Source organism: Pogoniulus pusillus, chromosome 20 (assembly GCF_015220805.1).
Source record: "Pogoniulus pusillus isolate bPogPus1 chromosome 20, bPogPus1.pri, whole genome shotgun sequence".
In the NCBI taxonomy this organism is placed as follows: domain Eukaryota; kingdom Metazoa; phylum Chordata; class Aves; order Piciformes; family Lybiidae; genus Pogoniulus; species Pogoniulus pusillus.
The window spans coordinates 13,278,677-13,296,653 of record NC_087283.1 but is presented as its reverse complement, the minus strand read 5'-3'; the positions used below and the strand labels follow the sequence as shown (position 1 = coordinate 13,296,653).

Genomic DNA, 17,977 nt, shown 5'->3' with positions numbered 1-17,977 from the left:
CACTGCTCGAAATAAAAAGGACTGGCTGCTTTTAGACCCTTTCTGAAGGGGCTGGCTACGCGCCTCTGCACGTTCTCTTGGAGAAGAATGTTTTCTTTTCTAGTTTAATATTAGAAACTATATTTTTACTTGTTTAAACCGGATTTGATTATTCCTGTGGAGATTCTTTTCTCTCCCCCCCCCCCCCCCCCCAATCACTCAAATCTTTGTTCATTGTTCATTGACTGTGGAAGGCTGCTTAAATGTACTGAGAGAGGGGGAGGACCCCTTGCCGGTTTGATGTTGAAATAGTAAACCTGAATAAGGAGGGTGGCTGGAAAAGTGGACATTGCAGCTTTAATTAACTTCAAGATGCTTCAGTGAGGACCAGAGCGTAGTGGTGACGTTGCCTCATAAATCTGTCCAGTACAGTGCGTTGCATTGAACTATTACAGTATCACCGTCATATTGAATATTCACTATCTATCCGGGAGCAGATTTGCATAATTGGATCTTTTTTAAATGAAACTTGTTTGCAAAAAACCAAACAAAACAAAAAACCCAAAAGCCCAAGTGAAAACCGCGGCGATCTGCATGATTGTAAAGGGTTCAAACATAGCCGAAAAGTAAGTGACCTGCATAAGTACGTCAATAGGTTAAGTGCAAATAAGATGAGAAGTGCTTCTGAAAGCTGTACATTCCCTATGTGGTCTCTTGGGTTATTTCTCAATAGCGGGATTTTTTTGTAGCCTGAGGGATTTTAGGTTTTCTGTCTGCTTTCATAACTTTTTCCCTCACAGTTCTTACACAAGGTGAGGCTTTTGTACCCTGCCTGTACCTGTAGTGATATTTGTAAAGAAAATAGATGAACAGTTTGCAATGCGTGCTCTTTGAGTTGTTTAATTACAGCTGCTGTGGCAAGGAAATGTGTGCTGCTATTAACGGTTTTGATCATCGAATAGTTACTTAAGAGTATTCAAAGATTGTGTGTGTATGTGTTTTGTGTATGCTTAAAAATCGACTTAGTTAACTTCTTAAATCAGAGAGGCAAATGTTTTTTTCATGTGTGTGCATGTGTCCCATTTGATGGAATTAAATTACCAGGAATTTTTAGAGTGAATTTGTAGGTTACATGCAAATCCCATCCCCTCCTCACTGTGTGTCTGGTTTAGAATGTCGCAGTTTTGGATCAGGAAGGTTTGGAAATATTTTGTAAAATCAGATGCTGGTGTTTCAGATGCTGCAAGGGCAAAGTTGTGGAGTGAAGGCAGCTGCAAGCGTCGCCTCCTGAGGAAGGGGAGCAGCGATCAATGGGGCGAGCCAAGCAGAAGTGCAAAGTCTGCGTGCAGCCCAAGCCTTGCCCCGGTTCTCCCCCCTCTCTGAAGGCTGTTTTAGTTATGATGTCATTCTGATAGTGGAGAGCAAATGTCTCCTGATTCTAGCATTAAACGCCTGGCTGATTTGCCTGATAATGATAGCATTGACGTCCTGCTCCTTGACAAATGCAAGCCCTATGAGCCCTATGAATTAACTTTTTTCCCATAGATGAGAGCTAGCTAGCTTTACGACTCATGAATGTAGCAGCATCTCTTTGACAGATTACTCTGAACCTTCTTGTTTCTGCAACAAAATCCCCTCCATACACAGCACTTCTGCTGGGCTGCTGCTAGACCCCTGTACAATTTGGGCCTGATTTGCAGAGCTGCTGAGCACTCATCACTTCCCCTGATTTCAGGAGTTGTGGGTGCTCAACAGCTTTGAAAATCAGGCCCTGTGTTTAGTCAAGGGCTGATGCCTTTTTCTTTTTTTCCCCTCACTTGTTTAGGGTTGGGGTGGTTTTGTTTGTTTATTTGGTTTGTCCTTTGTTTATTTTTTTGTTAGTTAGCTAAAGGGGGCTCTGTGATTTTTAGTCGCTGTAAAGCTATTTGTAAATAGCTTGAGACGTTTGGTCTTGTCTGTTCTGTTTCCCCCTTTCTGTTACCATTTAAAAACAGCTTTATTTTTAATTCATCTAGTGGATTTGCTGTTAATCTACTGAAGAAAAGAATCATTTATGAGTTGTTCAAAGTTTCCACAATGTTGCAGAAAGAGAACATCTCCGGTTTGGTAACAAGTGCTTAGAGAATCGATTGCTGTTTCAGAATATGCAGTAGAAGAGAGTCTTGATGCAGTTGCTAAACCTTGCAGTTGGGTGCACTTTCTAACATATGCTCTGTCTTCAGATTTTGTTTATGACTTTGTATTTCTGTCATTGCAGGTAAATGAGTTTTAATATGGTTTTTTTTTTTTTTTTGAAGTGCCAGTGGCTTAAACTTTGTTTTCATTTGCTCTTGTCATGACGATTAACAACTGCAGTTGTAAGAAAGGTTAGTCTCTCTAATACGTTTGCAGGGAATGCATTAAAATACTTGCATGCTAAAGCTGTGCTTTACAAATGAGTTCCTGAAGGTAGGAGTTGCTGTGATAGAAATACTGTATTAAAACACTTCCAATAAATTGACTACGACTTTATCAATTGGAGAGAAGAAAAAGGAATTGTTCTCCAGGCTTTTTGACTTCTGAACATATTTGAGCTCTAATACTTAGCAAGTTGTCTGGCACTGTCTTCACTGTAGACTTTTATATAATGAAGAGGCTGATTGTCATATTTTTGTCCATGCTAGAGGCCAATAACCCAACCCATTCATTATCAGAGGAGAGTAGCCTGTAAGTTACAACATCAGTACCCCTCTTTTGCTTGCAGCAATGAAGACAGTGCTGAGATCAGAAATTGTAATCTTCAGTACGGAAAGCTGACACATTAGGCTGTTTACCCACCATGGCAGCCTTAGGTGACCAGAAAGATTTGCATTAGAACAGACGTAGAAAATCCACTAGTCCATTCAAATGGGGTGCTTATTCCCTGAGAAGCACAAGTTGTGTCAAGTGTAGGAAAATCAGAAGTAATTTTTTTCAGATGTTGATTTTTGCTTAAAGTTGACTTTGAATTACACAGGTGTTTTAGAGTGCCTTGACTAAAAAGAAAAAAAAAAGGCATTTAAAAATGTGCATGAATGAACTTTACAAAAATGGAAAAGAAAGTCATAAATTATTTTTTCTAGTTTGAATGAGGACAATTACACATTTTGAGTATCTTCTGATTTACTGGGGTTTAATAGCATTTGTAAGTAAATTTAATTTTTAATGTCTGAATTTTTCTCAGGTACTTGAAGAGATGTATACCAGCTCTTCAAAATGCTAAAAGCAGTATGAAGTTGAAAAGTCATTTTTTCTATTCTCATGCTTTACCCCACCTTTTCTGAGTAATACTGAATGCCTGTTTCAGAGATGCAAGCAATTTGGATTCAGGGAAGGAGAACATAAATTAAAAAATAGAATACCTATTCTTGCTTTTGTAGAAACATGAATAAACTTCTTTCTGCAACTGTAGATGGAAATCCAAATTTCTGTGGTGAAGGTACTCCAGGCACAGATGTTCACAGAAGAGGAAAAAAAGGATGAGCTACTGAAAGAAAGTACATAAAAGTAAAATAATTCTGAGGTGATTAACTGGGTGATCTTAGGGCTATCGTACAGATGTGCAGTTCTAGGTCCAGTTGTGTGGTTGAATACAGAGTATGAACTTTTAGTGACTGAGTCGCTGATCAGAATCTCATCTGGGATAGAAACACGTCAAAATTATAATGATCTGATGGATGTTTGTTGCTTAATGTAAAATAACTGAGTAGCATCTGTCTAAATCTGAGTGGATCACAGTAATTACTGTGACATTTTCACTCCTATTGGCAGGTTAAGCAATGAAGCCAAGCACCGAGTGAGAGATTTGAAGCATCTTTTCAAGGGTAGCAGAGATCCAGATCAGGAAGGAGGCATAGGAATAAGGTAGCAAAGAGAGATTTGGGTTGCCTCTGCCCAACTGGACCAATGCTGTGACTAAACGTGCTCTCAGAGGGAGTCCTCCAGTATTCTGAATTTGGCTTCTTTCCCTTTTATTTAAATTTGCTCTAGTTTTCAGGTGCATCTAGCGAGATAACCAGATGCATCAAAAGAGCAAAAGAACTATAGAGGAGTAATTATACTAGTTGTCTGTGGGTTTTTTTGAGTTAAAAGATAGGGCCTTGAAAGCATTTTGAAGTCACTGGTTTTTAGAGGTCTTAATCTAAATACTCTGTGGTGAGATTGTTTTCTAAGGAGATGGGTTCATCAGGTCAAGTTGAACTATATTAAAGACAAACAGTTTTGTTATAATGTGACTGCCTTTTAAACACCGATGGAAAAAAAAGAGAGAACTAAAATAACCATAGCAGCCTCCCTATCTGATCTTCTCTCCATTGTGCATTGCACTAGTCGAGACTCAAATAGCCATAAGCGAAAATCAGTGATTCTTTAACAGTGTTTGTCATGTTCTGAGAACAGCAGTACTGCCTGTCATGCTAGGACGTTAACAGAGAGTTGTGCAGGTAGCAGTGCCTGAAGGTAACCATGGCTTGGATAGCCCTCCCATAGCATGGGGCAGGCAACAGGACTAGCTTCGTCAGACTGGCCGCTCATTTGTGATGTGTTAGTATTAAGCTGTCCAGCAGTATAGGCATTCAGACTTCCAGAGAGAGTAAGCACTTGCCAGGGAAAGGCTGCTTGGGAAATTTTCCCCTCTTAGTTTCGCGGACAGGAGGCTCAAGAAGGTGCGCAGCAAAAGGAGAACGTGAGCTGACTTTCACCCCCATGGCCTGTGTAGCGGTGCAGGGGAGGCTGGCTGCAGGGGTGTGTGCTGCCCATGGAGCCTGCTCTGCCTTGGGCAGCCGGGGATGTACTGGGGAGTCAACTGCAAATGGCTCAGGGTCTTACGGTGCAAAGGGGTCGGTGGCAGTCCTGGTTTTGCTGTGTGCAGTAAGCTTGGTTTAGCCTTTGCACAAATTCTGTTACAGTAGTTTTGGTTGCCTTTTTTTTTTTTTTTTTTTAAGCTGTGACAAGTGCTGTTACAAACTTTTCTTGCTTTTTTTATGCCTTTGGGATATTCTGCTGCAGTCACTGTGGTTCTTTGTGAGGAGGATGGGAGCCCTGTTGAGCTTGTCAGTGCTACAAAAGAGTTGCTATCAAGTACCACAGTCTACTTGGTTACAACAGGGCTATGTGTATTGCTTCCTCTATACTCCTGGCCCCTGCTGATGTGGGAATTAGCCCTGGTAACTCACATGATAGCACTGTGCTAGTTTGCCAGGCCAGCCTTACATTGAGTCTTTTCTTTTTTTTTTAATGATAGCATATTGTATTAACATTGTTTTATTTCAGTGTAGAAAACTGCTCTCCACAGATTTATGCAGACATTGCTCCCATCAGTTCTGTAACTGGAATATCAATGCTATCTATAGATAGATGTGCATAGGTCCCTTTAATCTAAAATTTAGCAAGGCACGGGTAAAAAGGAAACCCAGGCAGAATTACTTCATGCAGAAGATAATAAACATATGGAAGAAATTACAAGCAAGGAAAGGATAAATGAGTTCAAGGGAAGCCTAGATTTGTTTCTGGAGAAAGATCATGTGGGAGTTTGGGTGAAGAAAGCAAGGAGGTGTAAAGTCAGGTTTCTATTAGCAAAGGCTAACACGGTGGGCTGGATGTCAGTTTCCTTTTGATAGCTCCGAGAGGATGGGTAACATTTTGCTTTCATGTGTGTTTGTCAACATTGGCTCTCCAGATCCCTACCTGTTTTTTTTCCTGTCAGGGTTCCATCGAAATACTAACATTTTAGGCAGTGAAACATTTTGGGTTTGATACTAGTCTTACTCAAGGGGTATGATAGGGAAGTATTGATCAAGTGAATTAGGGAGCAAATTTAACTTCTCTGGCCTTACTTTGTAATTGACAGAAGAAGCACTACACTAGTGTCCAAGGGGTTTTGATTGGTATTTGCTCTGGTTCAACTATACCAGTGTTGGAACACTTCTGGAAAAAAAACCCACCTGCATGGGGTTTTTTTAATTGTCTTTTTCTTTCTCAAGGGTTTGCATGTCTCTTTTCATTGGTTTCAGGCCATGCAATGGGTGTTGAGGGTTGACCTGGTGTTAGAAAGCAGCACTAATTTTGAAACTGCTGCTACAAGTAGCTTTTCACTGAACCTTTTTTTTGGAATATATACCACAGTTTTGAGAAAAATGATGGGTCTCAGAGGAAGGTGAATATTTTGACTGATTTCTGATGTGATTTCTAACATCCAGTTCTACTCCAGTTAGTTCATTTGAGGTAGGAGGACTGAGTCAGTAGGCAAAGGTTCCCTTCTATAGCAGGTGAGTCTCATGTGATTTCTGGTTTTGCTGTGGATACATTGTGGCACTCAACTGTTTGTAAACTCGATGCATAGCCTCATGTTCTCAGAATGAGGTCCTGATTTAGCATCTTGTTTCATTATTTCAAATACACAAAGAATTAAAACCTTTTGAGTTAAAAAATGTAAAGGTTGTAGGCTACCAAAACCTGAAATGTATAATAAAATGACTATTACCTTTTTAATGTATCTGTTCTTCATTGGTTTGTTGAGATTTTGCCACAGTAGTGGCAGTATCTCTTAGGGGTGATAAAATAACTAGTAGGAAGAAGTTCTTCACAGAGAGAGTGATTTCCCATTGGAATGGGCTGCCCAGGGAGGTGGTGGAGGCACCGTCCCTGGGGGTCTTCAAGAAAAGACTGGATGAGGCACTTAGTGCCATGGTCTAGTTGATTGGATAGGGCTGGGTGCTAGGTTGGACTGGATGATCTTGGAGGTCTCTTCCAACCTGGTTGATTCTATGATTCTATGATTCTACCACCTAATAGCCACTAACAGAATTGTCCCACTCTAACTACTCTCTTCCATGGTTTTGCTATAAAATTTCTTCTAAAATACCTCAGATATTTTAAAATGTCTTTGATTGTTTTAAAGAACTAACCTTCAGGCATCTTTCTTTTACTTGGACACACAAAGCTCTATGCATGTGTATGCAATAAATGGATGTGCTATTAGATAAATGAGCAGAGAGAAATCACAACCACTTCTGGAGTAGAATTCCAGTTTATTGCTTGTTTTGGTAGTGTCTTTGGCATGCTAGGTGCTTTGTGAAGGAAGAAGTGTAGTTTCTGGACAGATTTAGCTGCAGTTTTCTTTCTTCAGTTGAAAAATGCCAGTTCATTAGTTTGCAACAACATGCTGCATCTTCGAAGAATTTTTAAGGTCCGCAATTGAATTTATGCTCAAAATGAAAGAGTTGCATCTCAGCGCTTCATTATGGGCTGGTGATTATGAAATGCACCTGGGTCACTGGAGAGCTGGATTCAGAGTGTTCCTCTCCTACCTGATTGGAATCAGCTTCTTCAAATCAAGTTTTTCACATCCCAGGTGAGTGTCGTAATAGCCACACTTTGGCTTTTGTGGGGTGAGTCTTTTCAAGTTCCTGCTTCAGGTTATTCCAATTTAAGTAATTACTTAATTATTCAGTGGGTCAGAAGAGGACCCACTCTTGGCTTGGCTACTCAAGTGTGATGTGAGAGACTGAGTCTGCCTTGATTCTGTTGTGTTAGCCTTGCACTCTGTGCTCCTGCGTGTGATGTGGTGAGAGCATTTGTACTCTTAATCTTGTCTTACTGGCTTTCTTTTGAAGATTTGCAAAAGGTGTCAGGTTAGTTCTAGTGGGCAATGAGAGGAATCTCTGAATTGTTCAAACTGTTCCTTCCTTGGCATTCTACTTTTCTTGTGAAGTTCACAAAACAATTATTATAGAAGTGGATTGGTGATGGGACGCATCTTGATAATCCAAGATATTTTCATCTCAGAATGGAGCTCTGTTGCCATTAATTTGTTCAGTGGATTATATGCTTGAACAGAACTGATTAATTCCTGTATTTCCCTGAGCACTGAGTGCCTAGCTGTAGGAGAGGCAGTGGGTGCAGGCTTAGATCCTTTTACTTGCAAGGGCCCGTGGACTTGCATACAGTGCTGAGCTTGTGGATGGATGGTTGTCTGGTAGTGCAGTGATGTAAAGAGAGATGCCAGTAGATGCCTTGGAGATGCAAGGGATACTGCAGTTAGTGTACCTTCTCTCATGAAGAAACTTATGTGAGATGTGGAACACCTGTGGAATTGGCAGGTTTCTCTACTGGGATTTTTTAGAAAGGAGAGAAAAAATGTCTTAATCTGCAGGAGGGAGATCTGCAAAGGATAGAAATTCTTCTTTCCTTAGAGCTACTAATTTTGATAGCTTCTGCCTCTTTCATTCTTAACTTCTCTGGCAGAAAAACTCTGGCAGATCCCATGCTGTATTGGTTGGTTCCCCTTCTGGCTGCTGCAGCAGTAATGGATAGGAGCCAAGGGAATAAATATAGCTCTGAGTTCCAGTAGTAACCCCCTGCCAGACTTCTACACAGAAACCTGGGAGGTCACAGTGAGGAGAGGGAATGGGTGATACAGAGTTTAGGCAGGCTCACATCTGACTCCTTCAGCAGAGACAGCGTTTCTGTGGTTCCGAAGAAGGGGAAAAGGGAAATCCACTGTTGCCTTAATTTCTGTGCTGAATTGCCAGGATGTCTTTTAGAAGTAGTGTGCAATTTCCATGTAAATTTATTAAATGTGATTTTTTTTAATATACATCTATATAAATAACTTCACCCTTTTGTTATTTCCTTTTACGTATTTCACTCTGGTTGGAAATATGAAATCAATCTAGTCAGCTTTTCATCAGTTCTCGTTGGCTGTCATGCAGTTGCACAATGCTGCAGTGCTTGGCTAGCAAAAATGTTTACAACAAAAGATTGTTTTCAATGGGATTAAAAAAAGAATCGTGGAAACATTTTTATTGGTCTTCAATTTTTTTTTTGTGCAACTTTGATTTTTTTTTTTTTTACAGGACCTAAACTATATCAGTGGTGTTTCTGTAATTTGGTCTTAAAATTATACTGTTGTTCTTTTATATGTACTTGCAGGTTATGGACTACTACCACCTTCTGTCACATAATATATAAAAAAACCCCAGTAGTTGGAATGTTTCTTAGCAGCTGGTTCAAAGTCCATGGAAGTCATGAGAACCTTGTAGTTGACTCTCACAGGTTTGAGGTCAGACCCTTAACCTGTTGTAGCTGGGTTTAGCAGGTAATCATTTAGAATCGGTCTGAGCTGATCTCTGATGAGCAATGCTGTGAAATATCTTCCTACAGCTGAGGTGAATTCGGGGATATGCCTGCAACCCTTATATATCTCTACTGCTGCTGGCACCTGTAGAAATTTTACACACTAAAAGATGTGTAAAATCAGGTCCTTGGTGAGTTAACTGTAGTAAAATCCTGGGAGTAAAATATCAGCTGGTGGTTACCCTTTGCAGGAAAACTCTTAAATCCTTTTAAAGTAGGTGTTTGTGGTGAGTGTTGAGTTGGTTTGGATTTTAATTTATGTTGCCTTACAGTTTCAGTGGAGAAGGGCTGTTCTGGAGATGGCCTAAACCTGTGGCTGTTGATGGCTGCTTTACAAATAGATGGACTCAGGCAGTTGGAGGAGTCATTGCAGCTCTCTAGAAGGCTTCTGCCACTACCGGCACTATTAGATAAGCACCCAGAACTTCCTTACTTCTCCTTTTCTTGTGTAGCTGCTAGGAACCCATCATTTAAATGAGAAATAGGGACCCCCGAGTACCCTTTGAAAAATTAAAGCCTTTCTCATACAGAACTGTGAATTTCCCAGGGCTCAAGCTTGCAAATACTTTTCCAGTGCTTTTCCAATTACCATTCGCCACTGAGTTCACTAATTGAAGACCTTAGTGAATGTTGTAATGACAGGGTCCAGTATCTTGTTCTCAGGTGTGAGCTGGCTCAGTCACGTTTAGCTTGCTTCTAGTTGCAGTCACCATGACACAGGCAAAAAACCTGCTGCTTTATAAATATGATTTCCCAGCCTCTTGCAGACACCAGCTGTTGATTGGCTACTTCATTGACCTCACACTATTAACCATGTAGTCACTGAATATAGCTTTTGTGGTGAATTCATGTCCACCACGAAGTTAGACATAACTTGTACTTGGTGAGGTTAACTTCTGTTATGGAAAGACCCCAAATTACCATGCAGACTTCCTGTGATGTTGGGGACATTATTACAATTTATGATTTACATTCTAAATAAAAATGGTTGGATTTGAAAACCATTTACACATATATAGTCTGGACCATAACAGAGTTTTCAGTCCTTTGCTCTCTAGTTGGTATGAACATCTGAAGCAGATTTGATGCCCTTGTGAAAACAGTTTGGCTAGTCTGTGTTCTACAACTGCACATTTGTTTGTGTACCTCTTCCAGAAGATATCAGTGTGTTTCATCAGACAGGGACTATTTTTCTGAGTATGCTTTGCTTTGACAAGATTTTCTGTTGGCAGATTGGGCTTTTGAAGAAGTGTTTCATATATTTGAGTCAAATAAAATATTACCTATCAGAATGAAAGACACTTTTTAGTGTTGCCTTGATACAAATAGAGATTTACAAATAAGACTTCAGGCAGTTTTTGTTGTTGTGACACATCGTCTGTCTTTTACTAATTGTACTTTTTGGTATAATTATTTTTCAGCAACAAAGGTTTTATTATGTAAAAATAAATAGTCATGATACAATTTTATAGTTTGCTACTTTGGTTTTACAAAGTGCCTATAATTTCTCCACCTTTCTCTCTAATGATGCTGGTGGTGGAGCTGAACAAAACAAAGATAAGTTAAAGGAGTAGCCCTGGCTTTTAGCATGCTTCCAGCTACATGTACTGGAGCAGAAATCTGATGACAAAAAACTTTCTCAGGGTCTCTCAGTGGGTTGCTACAGTACTAGGGTAATGTTGTCAGGAGAAACAGGGCTGGCAGATAAAGCAAGAAGATGTATTGCATGTGCCTTATCAAGCTGCATTTGGAGACAAGTTTTCCTCCTTCCATAATCTCCTCTTACTTGAAATTGGTTAAAGAATAAAGGGAGAGAGGGCTTCTTGAACTAGTTTCCATCCTCTGTTAGGATGTATGTGTGTGTCATTTTGTATAGGTTTGTTCAGAAATCATCATCTGTGTAAAATGGAAGTTAGCTTCGTTAAACCGAATGTTCTGCTAGGCTTGAAGCCATTTGTACCTTGTTCTGGGTCCTAGGTGTTCCTTGACCCCCTGCTTGGGAGAGTGTAGAATTTAGTTCCCTCCACTTACTTCCATTTAGGATTTGCCCCCTGTTGAGATCATTATTTAGTACTAGGACAGCTTTTACACGTTGAGTAGGGATCATTTATTTCTATAGAAATAAGAAGACTTAACAGCAGTGCACAATCAATATGCAAAACCCTACTAAGATAATTTGTATTTAAATGTGAACAATGTTAATTCTAAACAATCTTCAGTCCAATCATTGCTGGACATCTAAGTGAAGAAGGGTCTTCTAACTTACTAATTCATTAGCAACAATATTGCCAACGCTTGATCCCTTCGATTAGGTAGCTCAGGTACCCATTATTCTATTAGAGCTTGCTGCTCACCAGTTGAAGTCCATACTGAAACACTTAGTGCCAGAGCACAGGCGCCCCATCTTTCTGTAAGCAGATGCATGCAGGGTTTGGCAAGTGCACGAGGAGAAGGTAAATGATCATTGCTGAATAACACCTTGGTTCAGTACTTCCTGTTGTTTACATGTTTAAATTTTCAAAGGAAGGCTGTAGTTTGTGTAGCTTTAGGAATCATGTTTGGAAGGAGGACTGTATGTTCCTTCAGCTGGGAACAGTTTGTGGTGTTTCATGAGCCTTCTTTCAGATTTTGTAAACATGACGTTCAAACCCATGTGAAGAATGTCAGTTAAAGCTGTTCAGTGCAAATCTCAGTGGTGCAGGGTTACATCTCCACCTATGCTACTGCAGCTCATTTTATACTGAGTATTGCTGTAGTAACCTGAAGTAGTGTGGACTCAGTGGTGTTATCTGTGCTGAACTGGGTCTTTGAGAGTTAGGAAAAGCCAAATCAGTGGAAAATTCTGATCACAATTGTGTAAATTTAGGAGTTAAGTGTTAGAGTGTTTTGAAAACCTGCAGTGAGCCATCTGACCTCCTTTTTGCCTTGTTGCTTCCATCAATAATCTGTGTGATCTTAGAATTCCTATATAGTCTCATAGTAATTACTTTAACAGTACTTGCTTTTTGTACTTCAGCTGTGGTCTTGAATTAGATTTAAAAAAAGATGTATTAACAAATAGTGTTCATGTAAATGTTAATTAAGATCCTTGCTGCTTTGTGAAGAGTAGGAAAGGTCTTCTTTTTTCTATGTTCTTTCCACAAAAACCTGTCTGGCACTGTTCCACCATCTTCTTTCCCTAGCAGACACTCATAGCGACAAGGCCATTCCCATTGCTCGTGGCCGCTCTTGGCTATGAAGCTAACAAAGCTGGGTCTGTGAAGATGGCCTGCCTGGGCTGTTACTGGCTACAGAAGAGGAAATGCTTAAGGCAGAGGACTACTTCTAAGGAGTTTTCTACCACCACACACAGGTAATGACAGCAAATGTGCAGTGAGTGGGCAGGGACTTAGGCAGGAGCTGAAATGCTGCGGCTTACTCCAGTGTTGATGAGGTGGAATACCAAGAACATGGGAGCTGTGGGAGATGGAAGGTCCAACTTGGTGGCCCAAGCAAAGAAGGTGGAGAAAGTACAGCAGAAAAGTCTTCTATTGTATCCCAGGAGAATGCTATCTGCTATGCATTCAGCTTGGAGCAGTCCTCCTCTTACACTCTCACAGGTTGTTCTGAACTAATATTTGCTGGTTTCATTTCCTTTGCAGACCTTGATATCAAAGGCACTGCACTTTCCCTTCTCACTGGAACTAGTGGTGAAATAAGAGATCTATACCTAATATTGAATAATTAAGCCTAACGGAATGAAAATTTAACATGGTAAATATCCAGAGTAAGGACATAAACAAGGTGCCCTGCCATTCTGCCCACAAAAGGCTAAGAGTCCTCTTTTGTCCAAAACCAGATTATGTTCTTCATCTCTCTAATGACAATATTAGCGAATTCATACTGAAGCCAGGACCTTATTTGTGATTCAGCTTCTCCTTTGGGGCTGATACTGAACCACAGGCAGAGTATAAAACTTCAGAAAAAAGGCAAGTATCAGATAGTTTTAGCCCAGGATTAGCAGCTAGGACTCTTGAGTGTCATCTGAACATTGATTATTTGTCAGATAATGCAATTAGGTTTAATGGAGGGCACTGCTCAGGAGTTACATAGTTTAACTAGCACGTTCATTCTTTATGCACTATACCATGTTGGCAGTCACAGTGGAAACACAAGTGACATTTGACACTCAGTTGCAGGAATACTTTTCCAAAGCAGCTGCATATCACAACACAGGCAAAAGCTGTAAAATGCCTGTTCTGTGCTCCTTGCTACCAAGTCTTGTTTATGCTTTCCCTGTGAGGCAGAGGCTGCAGAAATGTGATGTTGGAGGGAGGGTGTTGCATGTTGTGTGCCTGTCAGTAGCTGACATGCTTGTGTTTGACTGTGATATGTCACTTACATGAAACCATGCAGTGCTACTGCAGCTTGGGGCACAGCATAGGTTATGCAGCAAATTGGTGTCCGTTTTTGTCTGTGTGACAGACCCTCCAAGAGAAACTGGAATCTGAGAGGGTCCCCAGATTTCACCATTTCTGCTCTCTTAGAAGAAGTGAAGAAAAAAAAGATGTGCCTAAGATGGTTTAAATTGAAACAGAAGAATCCTGTCCTTAGGTGAACCCTGTTAATAGTAGGGAGGATTGGCTATCTCTTTAATAAAGTGCATAAGAAGTGATTGAGTAACATTCATACTTTTGTTTTCACTATTGGCTTCATAGTCTAACAAGAAATCTTGACACTGTTCAGTTATGGGGACGTTTACCATTAAGCTCACTGGAACCAAGAGTTTGTCTTGGGAAAGGAGCTGAAGAATTGTCAGCTTTGTTCCTGCCATGGGCTGTGCACTGATTTGAGGTCTTTGTTCCTGTGATATCTCAAGAAAAGTCTCCATACTTAAAAAGCTTAAGGCTGGTAGAACAGCATATTTTCTTTTTCAGTGTCACAACCTGCTATCTTCTTCTCTGTAGCAGAAACATACCTCTGAATTTGAGGTCATCAGGCAAGCCTTAAGACACCCTCCAACACTCTTCTAGGCAGCCCTGCTGTCAGTTCTGGCTTGCCCATTCCTGGATTTGTGGAGATTCCCTTGGGTCGTCACCTGCAGACAGAATAGCTCTCATCAGAGATGGCATGTTGACTAAATGGTGTGCTCTCGCAGTGATAGCCATAATGCAAATGCTCCATCACACAGAAATGCAGATTAAGTATCTGGACTTGATTTATGACAAGACAGTGTTTGGGTCATTTTTATTTTAGATTTGGAGTATCAAAGGGACAGCCTTGACTTCAGTAATACTGAGATCTCCTAAACCACATTTGCATGTTCCATCCTGGAAGGGACTTCTGAGATCATGAGTTAGCTTCCCCTACCAATAACTAAGGTCCTCCAAGAATGCCTGCCTTACACAGAGAACATGAACACTTTGTCTGAACTTTTCCTTTATGTAATCAAACAAACCAACCCAAACCCTGAGAAATTCAGTTAAGACTGAGCTCCCAAAACTGTCCTAGGAATGTCAGATGGAAATATGCAGTGTGTTGCACTTGATAACTAGGTTTTGTATCTGAGCAGTGCATACTGGTTTGCTTTGACTGTTATGGACTGTACAACTTTCAAGATTTGAGTAGCTTAAAGAAAAAAAGGGTAGAAGTCCTAACATAGCTGCTCTCCAGCAAGGCTCAGAAATTGCAGACTTCTCCTTTGTCCAATCTGTATGACTGAAATAAATTTCCTGTTAGAAGGGAAACATCTATCAGCATAGTCTATTTAAAAAAAGAAAGTAGTTAAAATCTATGAAATATATTGGAGATTTGTGTGTAAGTTCTCAAAGGATTTTGGTAATTACATGTACAGTTTTGAAATCCTGAGAAGGATGTCCAGCAGGGGCAAAGTGTGTGGATGAACACTGCTGTGGTGCATGTGGATAATTAATATTTTCATAGGACTTGATAGTCAGCATGGGAGTAATCTCAGACTTGGCTAATGAAAGTGGCTGCACCTGGCTGAGATTCTGCTACTCTGTCAAATATACTTCTGTCTAGGTGCTTCCTACTTTATAAACCCTCACCCCTTGTGCCATTAGTCTTAGTTGTGGTGAAGAGCTGAAGAGCTCGACATCACCACTGTTCTGGCAAAAACTGGCTGTGCATAAATCTCCATGTCCCTGCAGGCTGCTCCTGCATGTGAACTCATTTGGTTGTTTGAATCTGATAGCTGAACCATTGCCTTGTACTTTGTAAGCTGTAGCTGAAGTTCACTGGGTGTTTTATAGATAACAGTATGGCTTTACATTTTTGTTTTTAACCTCTGCCTTCATTCATCTGGTAGCTGCTATAATGACAGATAAATAGGATGTTGATTCCACGAAAGAAAGTTGTCCTTTTGTGAAAAGATTGGAAAGTCACACATTTTATCAATACAACCTGGTGGAGCATCATGCACACTGTACAGACAAAAAATGCTCTTCTCAGCTGTCAGTGCAGTACACTGAAAAATGAGCATATGAAGACAATTTGAATGTTGAACCTTCTTTAATTCAACACATCATTCGGTTTCAAAATAGTTAAGTAAATTGTATTAAATAATTGTAAACATTCCAAATAGTCATCCAAAACAAATTGTATTTTGCATAATTGTGACTTGGGAACGAAATACTGAAATATAAATCAAGGAAAAGTGGGGGGGAAAAAAACAGTGTACTGTCATGGTTTACCAGTTTTTAAGTTGTTCACATACTTATCCCTAGTCGATACGTGACACAATTTTTGTGGCTATTGAAGGATGTGTGTGAAATTTCAGAACAGTATAGGTTAAAAATACTTAACATTTTTATTGCTGTGTCCCTTTGAATATTTATTTTCTGAAACTTGAAAGCTGCATGCAGCATGACTTCTGCAGTGCAAAAGGCTTTTCATTCTATAAAGTGCCTAGAAATTCATTATGTGATCAGTTGCATAAACAGGCTTATTGTTTAGAAAGTGCCTGAAATGAAGTCTGTCCTTTAGCCATTTCTTTCTCTTATTACATTTGTAAAGATGCATGTTTCAAAACCAAACCCGTTCCAAGAGGTCTAATTTTCTTCTGTTTCTCCCCAAATGTACAGTATGTTCTAACAGTTCAGACTTCAGTCAGGCTAGTGGGGAGTCCTTCGTTAGAAAGCTCACTGTAGCAAAGCATGTATTTTTTTGTTAAGAAACAGTGAATGATGTAATAATTGTAAAGGACATCTACAGTGTAATGGCAGTTATGTGTTTTTCAAAGGAAAATGCAGGCAATAGGTAGAAGAAAGTAAAATCAATAAAGGGACATTGTATGAATATATCTGGTCCATTAGTTACAGGGAAATCTATTCTGTTCAATCTGAAATCACATTCAGCTTATGAGGTGGATAAATAAAAACGTTAGGTCCCGGTTATGTAGTCCTTTCTCCTTTTGAGCTTAATGGCAACCTTGGATGAAATGGGACATCAGGATTAAAGCCCAAATTAATCATTGTGCAGCATGATTTTCATCATCCTCACTTCCAGATAGGCTATTTCCACCAAGTAAAATCATTGAAGACACTTATCATTGTATGCTTAGCTACATCTCGTGTGCTATAGGAGCGGGGGATGGAAAGTCACAAGTAGAGTATTCTTCAGATATGAGCTGGGTGTTAAGTTTTGTGCCTGAAAAAGTACACAGCAAGTTTGCTTATTTGACCTTGGTTCTTTCTTCCTGCCTCCTGTTAACAATGTTCTATGGTCTGGACAGGGAGGTTTTATGAGAGATCATGTGTCTGTGGTTCCCCCATCCTAAAATTTACTTGGGGCAACTGATTTCCTCGCTAGAGTTTCTGATCCCTGTGTGCCAATTGTTGGCTGATTAAGGTCAATGATAGCACTTATTCAGTACTTTTATTGACTTGGATCATGTGATAGAAGTGATTGATTTAAGCACAGGATTGCTAATTTCCTGTTGTAGCCATTCCTTCTTCAGAGCCAGGTTTTGTGTTACCAGGAGTTACTTACACCGTATTTAAAAGCAATTCATTTTTACCCTTACAGGTAGTGGTGCCATTGTGTACATTCAGAGTGACATATTTCACTTGTGGGAGAGTGTTTTTGCCAATGTCAGATGTACTCTTTGTTTCCAGAGATCTTTGGATAGGCTGAGATTTCAAATAGCAGATAATAACATGCAGTGTGTATTATTGATGTTGTCTTAATTGTCTTATTGACAACTCACTTGCACTTGAAGAGGCATGCTAATATCAGACGTTTTATGAGATTGCATATATTTTCATGACTGGAAGCCATAGCCACAAAATGATTTAAAAAGCACACAACTCCTACTCATTAAAACATGTAGAGTTGTTCAGATCATTTTTTTCGGTCTACATTCTGCATCAGCACTGCTTTGGTTTTGTTAAGCTAGTCTCCTCACCCTTAATTTTCCTTTACTAGTCCCTAAATAAGCCACACATCAATATTTAGTGTGGAATTGGCTCCAAAGCAGAGCGCCATGCACCACCACCATTACCTGAAAAAAACAGCATATAGGAGTAGAAAATTAACAAACCTGGAAGATAGAAGAAGCTGCTCATATAAAGGAAAAATAGAAGCTGTTTGCCTCTCCAGTGAAAGGAGGGGGTGCAGAAGGAAACATACATTGCGTGCAGCTTAAAATGCCAAAAACTAGTTAAGAATATGCTAATTGTGATTCTCCTTTCTGGTGAAGTAGGTTCATTAAGATGCCACAATGGTTTAGTTACTGTTGGTCTCTTCTAAAGATCTGTGAATTAACTTGTGACATTGTTAAAATTTAAAATCAATAAAAATAAAACTACAGTATGTATCAGCATGAGCTGACAGATGTAGACAAGTA

General features: G+C 39.9%; 1 protein-coding gene across 18 annotated transcripts in view; it reads left to right on the top strand.

Annotated features, from left to right (window-relative positions):
* ZNF536 (zinc finger protein 536) overlaps nucleotides 1-17,977 on the top strand; it is a 351,072-nt gene that overhangs the window by 2,084 nt on the left and 331,011 nt on the right. For 11 of the 18 annotated variants that reach the window (XR_010306047.1, XR_010306046.1, XR_010306045.1 and 8 more), the window contains exon 1: nucleotides 7,473-7,561. The exons of 1 other annotated variant lie outside the window; for it this stretch is intronic. The gene's annotated coding sequence lies outside the window, so the exon portion shown is untranslated. Of the gene's footprint in view, nucleotides 1-6,219; nucleotides 6,264-7,472; nucleotides 7,629-12,317; nucleotides 12,485-17,977 lie in introns of those variants that run through there. 6 more of the 18 variants (XR_010306050.1, XM_064160271.1, XM_064160273.1 and 3 more) reach the window with 5 other exon arrangements.